This window comes from Lygodium microphyllum, chromosome 13, assembly GCF_053477565.2.
Source record: "Lygodium microphyllum isolate KBCC chromosome 13, Lygodium_microphyllum_v1.1.10, whole genome shotgun sequence".
Taxonomy (NCBI): domain Eukaryota; kingdom Viridiplantae; phylum Streptophyta; class Polypodiopsida; order Schizaeales; family Lygodiaceae; genus Lygodium; species Lygodium microphyllum.
The window spans coordinates 32,507,492-32,523,722 of NC_141147.1; the positions used below are offsets into that span (position 1 = coordinate 32,507,492).

At 42.7% G+C, this 16,231-nt stretch overlaps 1 protein-coding gene and 1 pseudogene across 1 annotated transcript in view; both read left to right on the forward strand.

Moving 5' to 3' along the window:
• Window positions 1–16,231, forward strand: part of PTAC5 (plastid transcriptionally active 5) — a 96,309-nt gene that overhangs the window by 47,421 nt on the left and 32,657 nt on the right. The window lies entirely within an intron of this gene.
• Window positions 12,815–15,525, forward strand: LOC148026481 (uncharacterized; annotated as a pseudogene).

The following is a 16,231-nucleotide window of genomic DNA, read 5'->3' on the forward strand; positions in this document are numbered from 1 at the left end:
AAAGATGATTTTTCATTACTTTAGAAATGACAGCTGAAGATACAATAGGAACAGATTCACTTTTCAACTTTACATCAAGTGTGAGTACCTTTCCCTTATGCTGAATAGTGATCTTTTTTGCATGAGAACCAATTACTGCATTCATACGGTGACACCATGGCATACCAAGTAATACATCACATCTCTTAAGTGGAGCAATGAAGAACTCTTTGCTATCCACATATCCTTGTATATGCAATTGAAGCTTTTCAATGAGTGGTGTGACGGGCTCTGCATGGCCTTTATATGCCATTCCAACTTTTCCCATGGGTTTCATCTCATCCTCTATGATGCCTAGATGAGCGGCCATGTCAATAGAGATGAAGTTGGCTCATGCACCATTATCAAAGAAAATCAATGTATACTGATCCCTAATTTTGCCCTTTGCTTTGCACAACTCAGTAGTATCATCATTGGGCTGATCACTAACAATATTGGGCACCAATCCCACTGATGTTTTGGGCTTTTTTTCTTTAGAATCTCCCTGATTTTTTGATTTTTTGATTTTCTAGCTTACTGTCTATTGGGACAATCACTTGCAATGTGACCCTCTTGTTCCCAAATAAAACATTTATTGGCAGCCATCAATTCCCTATGTCGTGCCAATGTTTTCGAGCTCTTTCTTTATTGTTTTGGCCACTTTTTAGATTGTTTTTTAGATATGCCCGCTTTTTTCCGGTCTTAAATAACTTTTTATTCGACTTTTTCCCACTCTCTAGGAAGCCCAAATCCTTCCCATACAACAAAGGATCGCAGTAGTCTTTATGAGTTGAGACATGTTAGACACGGTGGATTTAATGCAAAAATCCATGATTGCTTTGGGGAGCCCACAAACATATTTTTCCACTTGCTCATGAAGGGGTACATGGCAATAAGAAATACACAGCAATGCATTCCAAAACTTCTTATTATATTGCTTCAAATTCTTACATTTCTTAGTATCCAACTTATTCCAAGCTGTCATGATGTCCACCTCAAAGATACTTGTTAACCAATTTGATGCAAAGATTTGCTTGAATTGTATCCACGTTGACGATGCTCTACCTTGCATCAAAAGAGTGGACCACCATTGTAATACATTTCCTTTCAAGGAAGTGGCTACCTTTCAAATCTTCGAGGACTACTTGAAGTTCCCCCTTGAATAGGCTGCATCAAATTACTGAATCAATGTCAAAGCTTTCAGTCTATCTTGTACACCACTGAAGGACTCAAACTTCACTACTTTTCCACCCTCATCATAGTATTTTGCTGCCTCTTTGGGTGTTAAGTTGTTATACACACTCTGCTGCGGAAAGGGTGCATTTGTTGAATTTACATCAGAACCAACACCAAACAGAGCATTTGCATGACCAACATTCATTCCTTGAGCCTTATAAGCATTTGGGGGTGCAGATTCAATACCAAACATGCTACTTTGTGCCCTAGGCATCAAGCCAATGCTGCTCTACATAGGCTTTTTCATATTTCTAGCTATACCCGAATACATTGGGCCTTGCACACCATGCATTGGTTGTTGCATACCATAGGGATTTGTGCCATACATTCCCGTATGCGGTCCTTGTCCAACCATAGTTTGAAAAATCATGCTTTCACAAAAATATCCTAGCTGTCCTATCATAGCATGTATGCCCGACTGTCCAAAATCAATCCATTGGATTGACACTTCTATGATGGCCTTGTATTTGCATTCCTTGCCCCGTAGGTACCAATTGTTTTATTTCATTAGCATTGTTGGGAGCTTCAAATAAAGGGTTTGGCATTATCTTCGGTGCATCTTGTTGTCCCGAAGATTTTAAAGACGTCTTCTTTTTCTTGCCTTTGCTGTCCTTCTTTGGAGCATTTAAAAAATCAAGTAAATTGAGGATCCTTTGCCAATTCAACAAAGAGATTTACTGCTGTCGTCATTCGATTCTTGAACTGGTCATCAAATTCCTCTTCACTTTGCTGGTCATCAATCTCCTTATGCATTGAAGGCTGTGCATCTTGCCCAGGAACAACATTTTCAGCTTGCTATCCATGGTCTGAGCCTTGTCCAAGGTCAGGCATTGCATTTCCTTCATTCCCATGTGAATGTTCATATTGAGAGACATCATCACTGCTTGAGTCCATCTTACTACATGAATACATATTGTTGCAATTTCTCAGTTGAGAGTAGAAATCAGCACTAGCACAAAGCTTTGGCTTGCAATTAGGTGTGTTGAGTCCATCAAATCAAGGGATTGAGTGGTATCTCGGCAATGGAACGATGAAACCAGCCTTTCTCCTTGGATAGGGTGGTAAATAACCTATTTAAGTACTATTTACAGCAATGAAAAAATTCACAAAATTGAAATGCACACTTTACCATATAATCTTGGACATTGGACACCCGTTGGCCCCAAAATTGGCGCCCCTTTCACTATTTATGTAGCTTAATTGAAGATGAAGTTGATGTACAATGGGATTCTCCAAATGCGTTTCGGTATTCCAACTCCCCTTGTTGTTCAAAATGACCAGCAAGTCTTCAATTAGATTTGCCCCTTGATTCGGGCAGTCAATTGGCCTTCACCTGCTTTGATGGAGATGGAAAATATTAAGAGTCGTTCCCTGGATGCCATGTGAATTTGTGCCATGTCGAGACTGCCACGTGGCAGTAGTTGGATTGCATCTGTTGGCTGTATTTAATGCAACCGACTTGGTCAATTAGTGGCATTATTTCCAGCCTATAAATTCGCTTTGTTTCCAGTAGTCTTGGCATATTGTCTCTCACAGATTTCAGCATGCTGATTGTGGAGATTGCTCTTGAGGCTAACGGAAATCGAGATCCTCAAGGTGGAGACATACGCAGATATTCTCTCTGCACTCGCGTATAATTTTGCCTCCTTATACAGTATTCTTCACTGCAGATTTTGTACGTTTCATTGTCTCTTTCTCTCTCTCTCTCTCTCTTCTCTCTCTATTCACTCTTTGTCACAGTCATTCGCTTCCCCATTGCTTCACTCTGACATGGTATTAGAGCATTGAAGGACTGACCTAAGGTGGACCTATCCGAAGAGAAGTTTTCCAACGTGACACAAGATTGTGTTTTCAGCGTTCAAGTGTGAGTAGGTGGGTTGCGTATGAGAACAAGGCTGAGGCGAGCGTGGGTGTGCGAGAAAAGAGAAGATTTGTTGAAGTTGCTGCTGTTTTTGCTGTTAGAGAAGGAAGAAGGCTGCGTTTTTGGCCTTCAAGTGCAGATTTTACCTTCTCATCGCCTCCGATGGGTGAAGAAGGAACAGTTGAGCGAACCTCAGCACTAGCAGACTGTATTTTCATAGTCAGAGGGGGCTTCTCTTTGTGTTTTGTGCAAGCATTGTAGATGAAGATGTCTTCTGAGACCGAGACAGAGTTTCAAGCGATCATTGACTGGAAGGTGCCCGTTCTACTGGCTCTTCCTTCAGATCAAAAGCTCCATGGTGAGAACTGCCGCATCTAGCGGGTCATGATGCTTCTTATATTGGAGTCCTATGATTTGGCAGAGCTCGTTACAGAGGCTATCAATGGTCCCTCTTTGTGAGACAAGTCCATACTCTCTTTCAGTGAGAAGGTGAAGTTGGCAAAGGCTTAGGCACATTGGGATAAACTCAATGCTCGCATTCACTCATTTTATTTCTCTCATGTACTACAACTGTTATCTCTCATATAGAGCATTTGATGGTGGCTAGGAAGATATGGTTGGAGTTTGATTAGATGTATAATTGGATGACCATCATGAAGCAAGTTTCTTTGGAAATGCGAATGAGGACTATGAGTGTCAACAAGTCATCATTCATGCGGGAGCATATTAACAAGCTAAGGCAGCTTCAGATATAGGCTCAAAAGGCAGGAAAGGTGATCATTTCCGAAGACATGGTGATAACTCTTCTTTCACAGTTACTGTCTCGCTTAAGTGGTTTTTAGTCCGCCTTGATTGCTTCAGGGTGGTCTGAGACTCTTCGGTGTGGGAAGAGTTGGTTCCTATGGTCTTGGGCCAAGAGAAGCAACTGGAAGGAACCAATATCTCGAAATCGGAGGCTTTGGTTGGTCAATCCTCTCAGAAGAAGGGGAAGGACCAAAATAAGGACGACAAATCTAAGAAGGACAAAGACTAGGAGTCTACTTGTCACATTTGTGGCAAAACATGTCACTGGAAGAAGGATTGCCCCGACAAGGAGAAGAAGGAGAAGGAGAAGGAAAAATCTTCAAAGGATTCCAGAGCTGTGGTTGCTCCCTCATCAGCTGCTTTCCTCCATTTGAGCTTTGGCATGCCCGGTTTGGTCACCTCAATTATGAATACCTTGGAAGACGTCTAAAGACCAGTTTGTTCGAGGTTTGCTGGATATTGTGGTGAGTTAGTAGCCTTGTGTATCCTGTATCCGTGGGAAGCAGACTTGTGATATTGTTCCCAGTAAGGCTTCGAGGTGGTCTTCAACGCCCTTGGAGTTTGTTTCCAGCGATCTTTGTGGACCGATGAGGACGGAATCCCTTCGAGGGAGTTTGTATTTCATGCTCATCGTAGATGATTACAACAGGATGACATGGGCCTATTTCTTGAAGCTGAAGTCGGAGGCTTTTTCCAACTTCAAAGATTGATTCCTCTTTGAGGAGAATTGATTGGGGCGGCAGCTGAAGACCTTACGATCGGATAAGGGCAAAAAACTTATTTCTAATGAGTTTGCTTGGTTTTGTGTAGATCGTGGCATACACCGAGAGTTTGCCATTACAAACACCCCTCATGAGAATGGCATTTTGGAGCAGAAGAATCGCAGTGTGATCGAGATGGCCATGGAGCATCATCAGATACCTCGGTGTCTATGGGCCGAGGCTGTGGCTACATCAGTTCACATCCTTAATCGTTCCCCTACTTCTGTTGTTGTTGATATGACTCCTTTTGAGACATACTTTGGGTCAAAGCCTGATGTTTCTTATTTCAGGGTTTTTAGGGTGTGATGCTTATGTTCACATCCCGAAGACATAGCGTGAGGTTGCTACTTCTCACGGACCCCCCCAATCCTGGAATCTTGGAGCATGTCACAGTCCCAACGAGGAGGAGGCCGAATCTCACCTTGGCAATCTTCATCTACTGAAGTTTATGGCCGTCAACGGAGGACCAATCGGTGAATTCAATGGCTGGGAAGTAGGCTCCTTATCTGAAGCGGAGTTTACGGCGGCACCAGGTAGATACTATGGAGCTCGTTTGCTCTAACTACTATTTGATGTCCCGTGTTATGCAGGATAGAGAGCCTACATCAGTGAAGGAGGCTTTACAGTTTGATCATTGGCGGAAAGCGATGGAAGCTGAGTTGGAGGCTATTGAGCGGAATGGCACTTGGTACCTTGTACCTTGTCCTTCTGATAAGAAGGTTATTGGTGTCAAATGGATCTTCAAGACCAAGTATCATAGTGATCGCTCTTTGGACAAGTATAAGGCTCGCCTTGTTGGTAAAGGTTTTGCACAGTGCCCAGGTGTTGATTTCCATGATACTTTTTCCCCTACTGCTCGCAGGGCAACTATTCGTGTTGTTCTTGCCTTGGCTGGTCATAGGAGATGGCCTGTCTTTAAGTTGGATGTGAAGTCGGCCTTCTTGAATGGTGATTTGAAGGAGGATATCTATGTAGAGCAGCCTCCAGGCTTTGGTTTCTCAAATGGAAAGGTTTACAGGTTGAAGAAGGCCTTGTATGGCCTGAAGCAGGCTTTGCGTGCTTGGAACAAGAAGATTGATTCGTTTCTCTAGGCCAAGTTAGGTTATCAGCACTCTAGGGCGATCCGCAGCTTTATGTGCACACTTCAGAGGGTGGCTATGTGTTGTTTGTTTTGTATGTTGATGACTTGATTGCTATAGGTGATCATGCCCAGAAGGTCAAAGAGATGAAGGCAGCCCTACAGATGACGGATTTAGGACTTCTCCATTTCTTTTTTGGGCCACTTGATTTATCAGACTCAAGAGGGGGATTTTCATCTCTCAGTAGAGATATGTACAAGAGCTCTTGGTGACTTTTGAGATGGAGGATTGTTGGTCTATTTCTACTCCTATGGATCCGAACTGGAAGGCCACTTCACACGGAGATTCTCTTGTGGCGGATACTACCCGCTACCGTCAGCTGATTGGATCTTTGATTTGGCTCCTTAACACACGGGTTGATCTATGTTTTACTTTAGATCTCTTGGCTGGGTTCATGACTGCACCCCAGCAAGTGCATTGGCAGGTTGCTTAGAGGATACTTCGGTTTCGGAGGGGGACCTCCGACTTGGGATCTCCTATCCAGCAAGTACAGGTGCTTCTGATCTTGTTCTTGTAGGTTGGAGTGATTCTGATTGGGCTGGCCACGTGGACCAACGGCGGTCTACTACATGTTATTGTTTTACCTTGGGTACTGGAGCTATCTCTTGGAGTAGCAAGAAGCAGCCCACGGTAGCCCTATCTTCGACTGAGGCAGAGTATCGGGCTGCATCTTCTACCACATGTAAGATTGTGTGGCTTCAACGTTTGTTGGAGGAGCTTGGTTGCCCCCAGACTTGTCCTACTATTTTGTGGTACGACAATGAGAGTTGCATTGCCTCGGCACAAAATCCGGTATTCCATGCTTGGATGAAGCACATCAAGATCCAATACCACTTCATTCGGGAGAAGCTTTTGGATGAGACCATCAATGTGGAATACTATAAGACTGAAGACAATCTTGTAGATTTATTTACAAAGGCACTTCCCCAGGCTTTACTTCACTGACATTCCAAATCCCTCCGTCTTCTGCCTTGTCTAGGATCTGAGAGGGGGTATTAAGAATCATTCCCTAGATGCCCTTAATGCAGCCGACTTGGTCAATTATTGGCATTATTTTCAGCCTATAAATTGGCTGAGTTTTCTGCAGTCTTGGCATATCGTCTCTCACAGATTTCAGCCTGTTGATTGTGGAGATTGCTCTCAGGGTTGACGGAGATCGAGATCCTCAAGGTGGAGACATACAAAGATATTCTCTCTGCACCCGCTTATAATTCTGCATCCTTATACAGTATTCTTCACTACAGATTTTCTGCATTCCACTGTCTCTTTCTCTCTCTCTCTCTCTTCTCTCTCTGTTCACTCTTTGTCACGGTCATTTGCTTCCTCATTGCTTCACTCTGACAGAAAATGCCCCAAATTCATTGATTTGCTAGTCCCTCCACCTGAATTTGACTAAAAACAGCTTTAGCCCTATTAAATCCAAGTCTTGGAGCTTCCCTTTTCTTGCACGCTTATCGAGGCTGTTGCTAAGCCCTAATTTCTGCTGCAAATTAGGGTTTACAACAAAGAAATCTGAAATTTCTCAGCCCTCTAGTGATCTCGATGCTGTAATCTGTAGAGCAAGGTTGTAGAAAGACTGGGAGATGAGAGAGAATGTTGAGGAGAGAGAAAATTTAGACTTTCTTTGTGAAGAACTGAAGAAAATCTGTCATTTACATTGCTGCCTTGTCTCAACAGCCTGTAGATGCAAAGAATTGAAGAAAATTAGTCATTTACTACTGCTGCCCTATCTCAACAGCCTTTAGATGTTGTCACTTGCTATTGATTGGTCTTCTCCTAACCCTGGCTACCTCAGAAGGTCCTCCAATGACTGCAAATCAGACCAGCAACATCTCCTCTCTCTCTCTCTCACAGGCTGAATACACTAAAATGCCTCTCTTCAACCTCTAAAGTCATTTTTTAGTTTTGCATAGGCATTTTTGACAAGTGGTAGCTTTCCCTAATGGTTTTTCAAGCATCATCCATAATTAAATATTAATTTTCAGTCTTTAAATATTGAAAATTAATCTAATAATTATTTTATTGCCTTGAAAAATAATCCGACTGGCCAATAATTAAATTAGCTAGGTAACTTTCATTCAAGAGTGTCTCAATGTCATCCTTGACCATCAAATTGGCGTTAAGTACTATTAAACACCACTTCTCTAGTGTTAGCATATGACACTTGTGGCCAAATGAAATGACCTAGGCCAACAACTGGCACTAGATACCACCAAGTACTTGTGCGGCATAACTTATAACAACTTTATAGTTGGCTACATTAAATGCAGTCGACAACATATTTTTAACATTTTTTCTCAGGCTATTTATTGCTTGTTTTCAGCGCACACTTACACAGATTTTGATCACACATTTCTAGATTGTTGATCGTGGAGAGTGCCTCGAGGTTCACAGATTGTGAGATCTTCGAGGTGGAGACATATGCAGATATACACTTTGTACCCGTGTACATATTTGGTTCCTTATAGAGCATTCTTCATTGCAGATTTTTTGTGTTCCACTATCTCTCTCTCTCTCTCTCTCTCTCTTCTCTCTTTGTTCACTCTCTGTCTTGATCATACGCTTCTGCACTGCTTCACTTTGACATGGTATCAGAGCATTGAAGAATTGACTAAGGGTAGACCTACTTAAAGAGGAGATTTCAGTGTGACACAAGACTGTGTTTTCAGCGTTCAAGGGCGAGCAGGAAGGTTGCGCATCAGAACAAGGTTGAGGCGAGCATGGACCTGCGAGAAAGAAGCAGAGCAGAGTTGCTGAAGCTACTGTTGATTTTTGATGTTCAAAAGGAAGAAGGCTGCCTTTTGGGCCTACAATGTAGATTTTACCTGTCCATCGCCTTCAGAGGGTGAAGAAGAAGCGAGATGAGTGGAGAAGAGCCCTAGTAGGTTGCATACACACAGTCATATAGGGGGGTCTGTTTTTGGTGTTTTGTGTAGGCATTTTAGGTGAAGATGTATGTCATGAGGACATGTATTTTTGAAACCTCACTTAATATGTGGATTAATTTTTAATCACATGGTTAAGTGAATGTTGCACACGTGAGGTGTAACTGGGGTTAGAGTAAATTTTTGAGCATGTGACCCAAGGAAATCACGGGATGTCAAAGGCAAAAGTTGCCATGAGTTATACCGCACAGGTACTTGGTGGTATGTGGTGCCAATTGTTGGCCTACGTCATTCATTTGGCCACAAGTGTCAATTGGTGGCACTAGAGAAGTGGCGTTTAATGGTACTTAACACCAATTTGATGGTCAAAGATGGCACAAAGACACTCTGGAATTGAAGTTGCCTAGCCAATTTAATTATTGGCCAATCATATTATTTTTTAGGCCATTGAAATAATTATTAGATTATTTTTTAGTGTTTAAAGACTGAAAACCAATATTTAATTATGGATAATGTTGGAAAAACCATTTGGAAAGATTGCCACTTGTTAAAAGTGACTATGTAAGACTGAAAAAAGCCTTTAGAGGTTGGAGAGAGGTATTTTAGTGAATTCAGCTTGGAAGAGAGAGGGAGGAGATGTTGCTAGTCTGATTTGCAGCCATTAGAGGATCTTCCAAGGCAGCCAGGGGCAAGAGAAGACCAATTAACAGCAAGTCACAGCATCTATAGGCTGTTGAGATAGAGCAACAACAGTAAATGACTGATTTTCTGCAGTTCTTTGCATCCATAAGCTGTTGAGACAATGCAACAGTAGTAAATGACAGATTTTCTTCAATTCCTCCCGAAGAAAGTATAAATTTTCTCTCCTCAACATTCTCTCTCATCTCTCAGTCTTTCTATGGCCTTGCTCTGAAGATTACAGCATTGAGATCACCAGAGGTTGAGAAATTTCAGATTTCTTTGTTGTAAATCCTAATCTGTAGTAAAAATTAGGGTTTAGTAGCAACCTCGGTAAGCATGCTAGAAATTGGAAGCTCTAAGACTTGGATTCAATAGGGCTGAAGCTGTTTTCAATCAAATTTAGGTGGAGGAACCAACAAATCAAAGAATTTGGGGCATTTTCCATCTGTATCAAAGCGGGTGAAGGCCAATTGATTGCCCGAATCAAGGGCAAATCAAATTGAAGACTTGCTGGTCATTTTGGACAGCAAGGGGAGTTGGAATACCGAAAGGGATTGGGAGAATCCCATTGTACATCAATTTCTTCTTGAATTAAGTTAAAAAAATACCGAAAGGGGTACCAGTTTTTCGGCCAACAGTGTATTCAATGTCCAAGATTATATGAAAAAGTGTGTATGTCAGTTTTGTAAAATTGTTAATTGCTGTAAATAGTGCTTAGTCAGGTTATTTACCACCCTATCCGAGGAAGAAGGCTAGTAACATGGTTCCATTCCTGGGATATCACTCAATCCCTTGATTCGGTGGGCTCAACGCATGTGATTATAAGCCAAGGCTTTGTGCTAGTGCTGATTTTTACTCTCAACTTAGAAATTACAACAATATTTCTTTATAGAGTGAGATGGACGCAAGCAGTGATGATGCCTCTTAGTATGAACATGGAATGAAGGAAGTGCAATGCTTGACCTTGCACAAGGCTCAGACCATAGACAACAAGCTCAAAATGTTGCTATTGGGCAAGATGTGCGGCTTTAGGGCATGAGGAGGCTAATGTCAAGCAAAGTGAAGAGGAATTTGATGATGAGTTCAAGAATCGGATGAGGACAGCTGTAAATCTCTTTGCTAAATTGGCAAAGGATGGTAAATTTACCCGATTTTTGAATGCTCCAACAAAGAAGGACATCAAAGGCAAGAAGAAGAAGATATCTTTTACACCTCAAGACAGCAAGATGCACCAAAGATTGTGCCAAACCCTTCATTTGAAGCTCCCAAATATACTAATGAAATGAAACAATTGGTTTTAATGTAAATTCAGCAAATACATCCTTTTTACAGCAGCCATTGTATGACAAATTGAGACCCAAAGGGGCAGTAAAAGACTATGATGAGATGGAAAAGCAGTGAAGTTTGAGTCTTTCAGTGGTGTACAAGATAGATTGAAAGCTTTGACTTTTATTCAGTAGTTTGATGGAGCCTATTCATGGGGGAACTTCATGGAGCCCTCCAAGATTCGAAAGGCAACCACTTTCTTGAAAGGGAATGCATTACAGTGCTGGTCCTGTCTTTTGATGTAAGAAGAATGTGCCATTTAGATGGATAGCTGTGTAAATTTCAGCATTTGAAAAGTTGGGAAAAGATGACTTTAGATCGTGTGCTTGTGTTGCCCAATCTAAGGAAGTCATTCATAGTTCAATGTGATGTATGTGGCAATAACGTTGGGGCTGTTTTTATGCCGACGACCGAGTTGTGGCTAATGAGAGCTGAATTCTTTACGGTGTAGAAAAGAATCCGCAGGTCTATGAGAAAGAGCTCTTGGTTGCAATTCATGCACTGTCTACGTGGAAAGATTATTTGTTGGGGGCTGTTTTTACAGTGCAGATAGACCATCAAACTTTGAGGTACTTTCTAACGTAGACAAAGTTATTAGAGGAGCATATAAGATGAGTAAATTTTCTCTCTATGTTTCATTTCAGATTGTACACATTGATGATAAAAAGAATGGTGGTTGATGCTTTGTCACATAAGCCACAAATTTTAGCAGTCAGCATGGTTTATCACATTGAGTTGGATGCCATGAAAGAGCAATATGTTATCGATTTAGACTTTGCTAATGTTTATGATCAGCTTTGCAATGGCTAAAGTCATTAACACTTTGTGCTAAGAGATGGATTTCGGATGATGCATGGACGATTGTGTGTCACAAAACAGTTAAGACCTAGAGTTATCATTGAAAGTCATGCTCCTCTGTATGCAAGACATAGAGATATTGATGCCACAATCAAGGCAGTGGAGCATTTCTTTTATTGGCTAGCTTTGAGACATGATGTAGAACAGTTTGTTAAGACATGCATTGTATGCCAAAAGGAAAATCATGATAGGCAAAAGATACTGGGTTTGTTGTAGCCCATGCTTATTCCAGATAGGCCTTGGCAGAGCATTGCAATGGACTTTATTTTTGAGCTTCCAAGGACACCTACAGGGAATGATGGGGTATAGACTATCATTTGTAGGTTTAGCAAACGAACCCATTTCATTCCGGTGAGGAAGAAAATAAAGATTGATCATATGGCACGATTGTTTTTGCAGCACATCTTTAAGTATCATGGTATGCTAGAGTTAATCATTAGTGATTAAGATCCCTAGATGACCAGTTTATTTTGGAAGGGATTGTTTGAGAATATGGGTATAACGTTGAGATTCTCATTATCCTTCCGTCCGCAGATATATGGTTAGTCTGAGAAAGCAAATTCCACAATGTTAGATCTTTTGAGGTGCTATATTTCAGACCCCAAGACACAATGCGAGTAGTGTTTGCCCTTGGTTCAGTTTGCTTACTACAACACAGTGCATAGTTCTATGGGCAAAGTTCTATTTGAGGTGGTTGAGGGTGGTAAGAAGGTACCGGCCAGGGTTACACTCGTACGTCCAATGGACAGGTTCGTACCATACGAACTGTACGGTACGTATTTGTACTGTTTCGTATTGTTTCGTACGAGATTTTAGACATGTTTTGGCCACGTATCCTGTGGGACAAGGCGAGCTATCCAGAGAGTTTCCATGCGATGGGCTAGGGAAAAAGGCTCAAACTGTGCACGATTGATCATTTACGACACACACACACACACTCTTGCAAGTCTCGACTCTCTCCTCAGCCCTCCCTCTTGTCTCCAAGACTCCAAGGATGCATCAAGCTTCCATTTCCTCCAAGCTCCCTCTTTCTCTCTCCTCTTCCCCTTTTCTCTTGAGTCCTCCTCCCATCCTCTCCCTTTTCAAAGTTCGTTCTTCTTCCAACTTTCCAAGTTTCCTTGATCCCCTCTCATCTCACTCTCTTCTCTTTCCCCCATCCCCTCCCTCTTCAAGTATCACCGCCGATCAGAGTGACAAGTCTCGACTCTCTCCTCTTCATCGGGCCTCTAGCCTCGCCTCAGCACCATGACACGCGAGAAGCATGAGGCCTTCAACTTGCACACCATCCATGTGGAGAGGGACACAGAAAAGTCAAACTCCCACAATTGGATATGCAAGTATTGCAGGAAGAGCTACACAAGTGGTGCGACCCGGCTTCTCCAACATCTTTCCAAGATGGGGGGCCAAGTCGCTCCGTGCAAGTCGATCCCTCAACACATTGTAGACGAGATTCTCGCCAAGATGAGAGGGGGATCTACTAGAGGAGGAGGTGGCGGATCGGCGGCGGTAGCATCTACACCTATGTCTACTCATGAGGAAGTCTCAAATGTAGGCCTATCTTCGACCGATGCGGGTGAGGCCTCCACCATTGGTGGTGCCGACTCCACATCCGCTTTGGGCTCCAGCATTGGCAAAAGGCAAAGGTTAGAGGCTCATGTAGTACTAGAGAGACAATCCTCTCTCTCTCAAGCTCCCGGTCATACATGTGGATCGATTGCCTTTCTTAGAGAAAGGCAACGACAAGCCGATGTTGAGATTGCACGCACAGTGATTAAGTGCAATCTTCCATTCAACATCCTAAAGCATGAGCAATGGAAGAAGATGGTGAGAACCATCGCCAATGTGGGCCCATGTGAAGGATGGAGCGGTGTCTCATACAATGATATGAGGACGAAGAAGATTGATGAAGAGAAGGAGAGGATTGATAAAGCCCTTGATCCTATTTGGGCCGCATGGACAAAATACGGTTGCTCCATTCTCACCGATGGATGATGTGACCATAAGAAACAGGGTATCATCAACATACTCGTTTCATGTCCACTTGGCACATATTTTTTGCAGGCCGTAGACACTGGCAAGAGGGGAAGAAAAACGATGGGCCCATTTATCTACCGCCACATTTAACAAGCTATCATCGAGGTATACATTGTCTTTTTAAAGTTGCTTTCATTATTCATGAATCATAATTAGAATTTTCAAGTCATGATTCATGATTCATCTCTCCCCAAAGGCTGAAGCTTTTATAATTTGTGCCATGTATGATGTGCTTGTAGGTGGGCCCATTGAATGTGGTGCAAGTTGTGACCGACAATGCATCCAATTGTCGGCGCATGGGCCGTTTGCTTGAGGCCGAGTTTCCTTCGATCATGTGGACTCCATGTGCAAGTCATTGTTTGGACTTGCTCATGGAGGACATTGGGAAGCTAAAATGGGTGAAGAGGGTGGTACACAAGGCTATATCTGTTGTCACCTTCTTCACGGTGAAGGTGAAGGTGCTTCCGATGTATCACGAGCATAGCAAACTTGAGTTGAAGAAGCCTTCTTCAACTCGGTTTGCTTATATGTTGTTATTGTTGGAGCGGCTTTATAAGGTGCGGTCCGCCCTACGCGAAACAATGGTGTCCACTCTATGGAATGAGTGGGATGAGCATGAGACAGAGGAGGCGAAAGCCATGCAGTGGCTGTGCCTTGATGAGCAGTTTTGGCAAAAAGTCCGAGCCATTATGATTGTCGTGACTCCCTTTTATAGGGTATTGCACATGACTGATTGCGAGGGGTCCACCATGGGCCTTCTTGTTCACTTATTTAGAGCGGCATTGGTGGAGGTATGGGCTTGCACGATGGTCACAGATTCTTAGCGTGGATACATCATAGAGATAGCAGAGAGGAGATGGGCATGGATGCATAGGCCCATCCTTGGTTTTGCAGCATTGGTGCATCCGGCCTACAAGTCGCCGGCGATCATGGATGACAGAGAGCTCCGATCAGATCAGCTTGCATATTTGACTCGTGTGGTCCCCATAGATGACCACAACACAGTCCTAGAGGAGCTTGGATGCTATGTAGATTAGAGAGGACATGTGGCATTTTCTTCTCCCACTTGTTGGAGAAGAGAGTCACTTGTAAAGCCTCTATTTTGGTGGCAAAATTTGTGATATGTGATGGAGACTCTTCAGCCCTTGGTCATGAGAGTCCTTGCGCAGGATTGCTCTTCGGGTGCATGTGAGAGAAACTGAAGTGCCTATTTTCTCATTCACACGAAGATTCGCAATCGTCTTAGTACACGACAATTAGAGCGGCTAGTCTACTGCCGCACTAACTTGGGCATGATGAAGGCCATGATGAGTATAGGTAGTCCAAAGCAAGTAAACACCTAACCATAAAATGATAAGTCAAGTTTAATTTTTAAATTTGTTGGTTTCAACTTGTTACTTTATAGTATTATACTCAACAATTTAGTATTTATAATCTATTATCTTATGTGCATTGGGTAGGTGAATGTTGATACATTCAAGTTGACGGGCGACACTCTTGCGAGTGTACATCAAGAGGTCGATGAGGAGGAGGAGTAGATCTTTGCAGAGTTCTATAGAGAGCTCATAGCAGCAGACACTTGTGACACTCGTAGTCAACGTGCTCGTGGGTGGGGAGTTCGAGTTGCCAGCAGGGGCATGGTCATTCGGCACCCTCCGAGATCGACGAGGGGTGGTTCAGGTGGTTTGCAGACATATATGAGGCGGGGCTCTAGTAGCTCTCGTCCAGTCCCTGATGATGACTTTCCCTCCTTGCCTACAGTTAGACCGTCATTGCCTAGGGAGGCATCATTTGATGATGATGGTAACCTTATCAGTGAGGATGAGTATGAGAGTGCCTCATCATTCGGTGATGAGGAGTCATCTTCAAACTCTCTTGATGAGCACTCAGATGATGATGTTGATGATAGTGATGCGTCATGAGTCATCCTAGCCTCTAGGCTTCAACTCTCTCGAGTCTCACCTTTTTGTATCTACCTAGTACTATCACTGATATTTGTATCTAGTTTCACTCATTGATGATTGTATGATGTATCCAGTACACTGTACCATCGCCCGCATGTTTGCTGCTCGCATGTGATTGTGAGGGCTTTTTACCTCATGTATTCAATATATTTTGTAATGGCCCGGCTAGTTTCACTTTAAACATGTGTTCTATTATTTATAGTTTTTAAAAAAATAAAGTTATTTTTTTTGTACTAATATCATACCGTACCTTATAAAATTTTAAGGTACCATTTAGTACCATATTTTATCGTACCGTACCGTATTGTACTTTTCGTACTTGACAACTATGGTACCAGCATTCTGTAAACTGTGCCAAATCATAGGACTCCAAAATGGCCAGCATCATGAGTCATGACCTGCCAAATGCGGTTATTCTACCATCGAGCCTTTGATCTAATGAAAGAGACAGTAAGACGGGTACCTTCCGGTCCATGATCGCTTCAAACTCACTTTCGATCTCAAAAGAGATCTTTACCTACAATGCCTGCACAAAACAGAAAGAGCAGCCCCCCCCCCCCCCTTTGACTGTGAAAATACAGCCTATTAGTGCTTTTAGTCACTTGTCCTGCTCCTTCTTCACTCACCAGCGGAGGTGATGAAAAGATAAAATCTGGACTTGAAG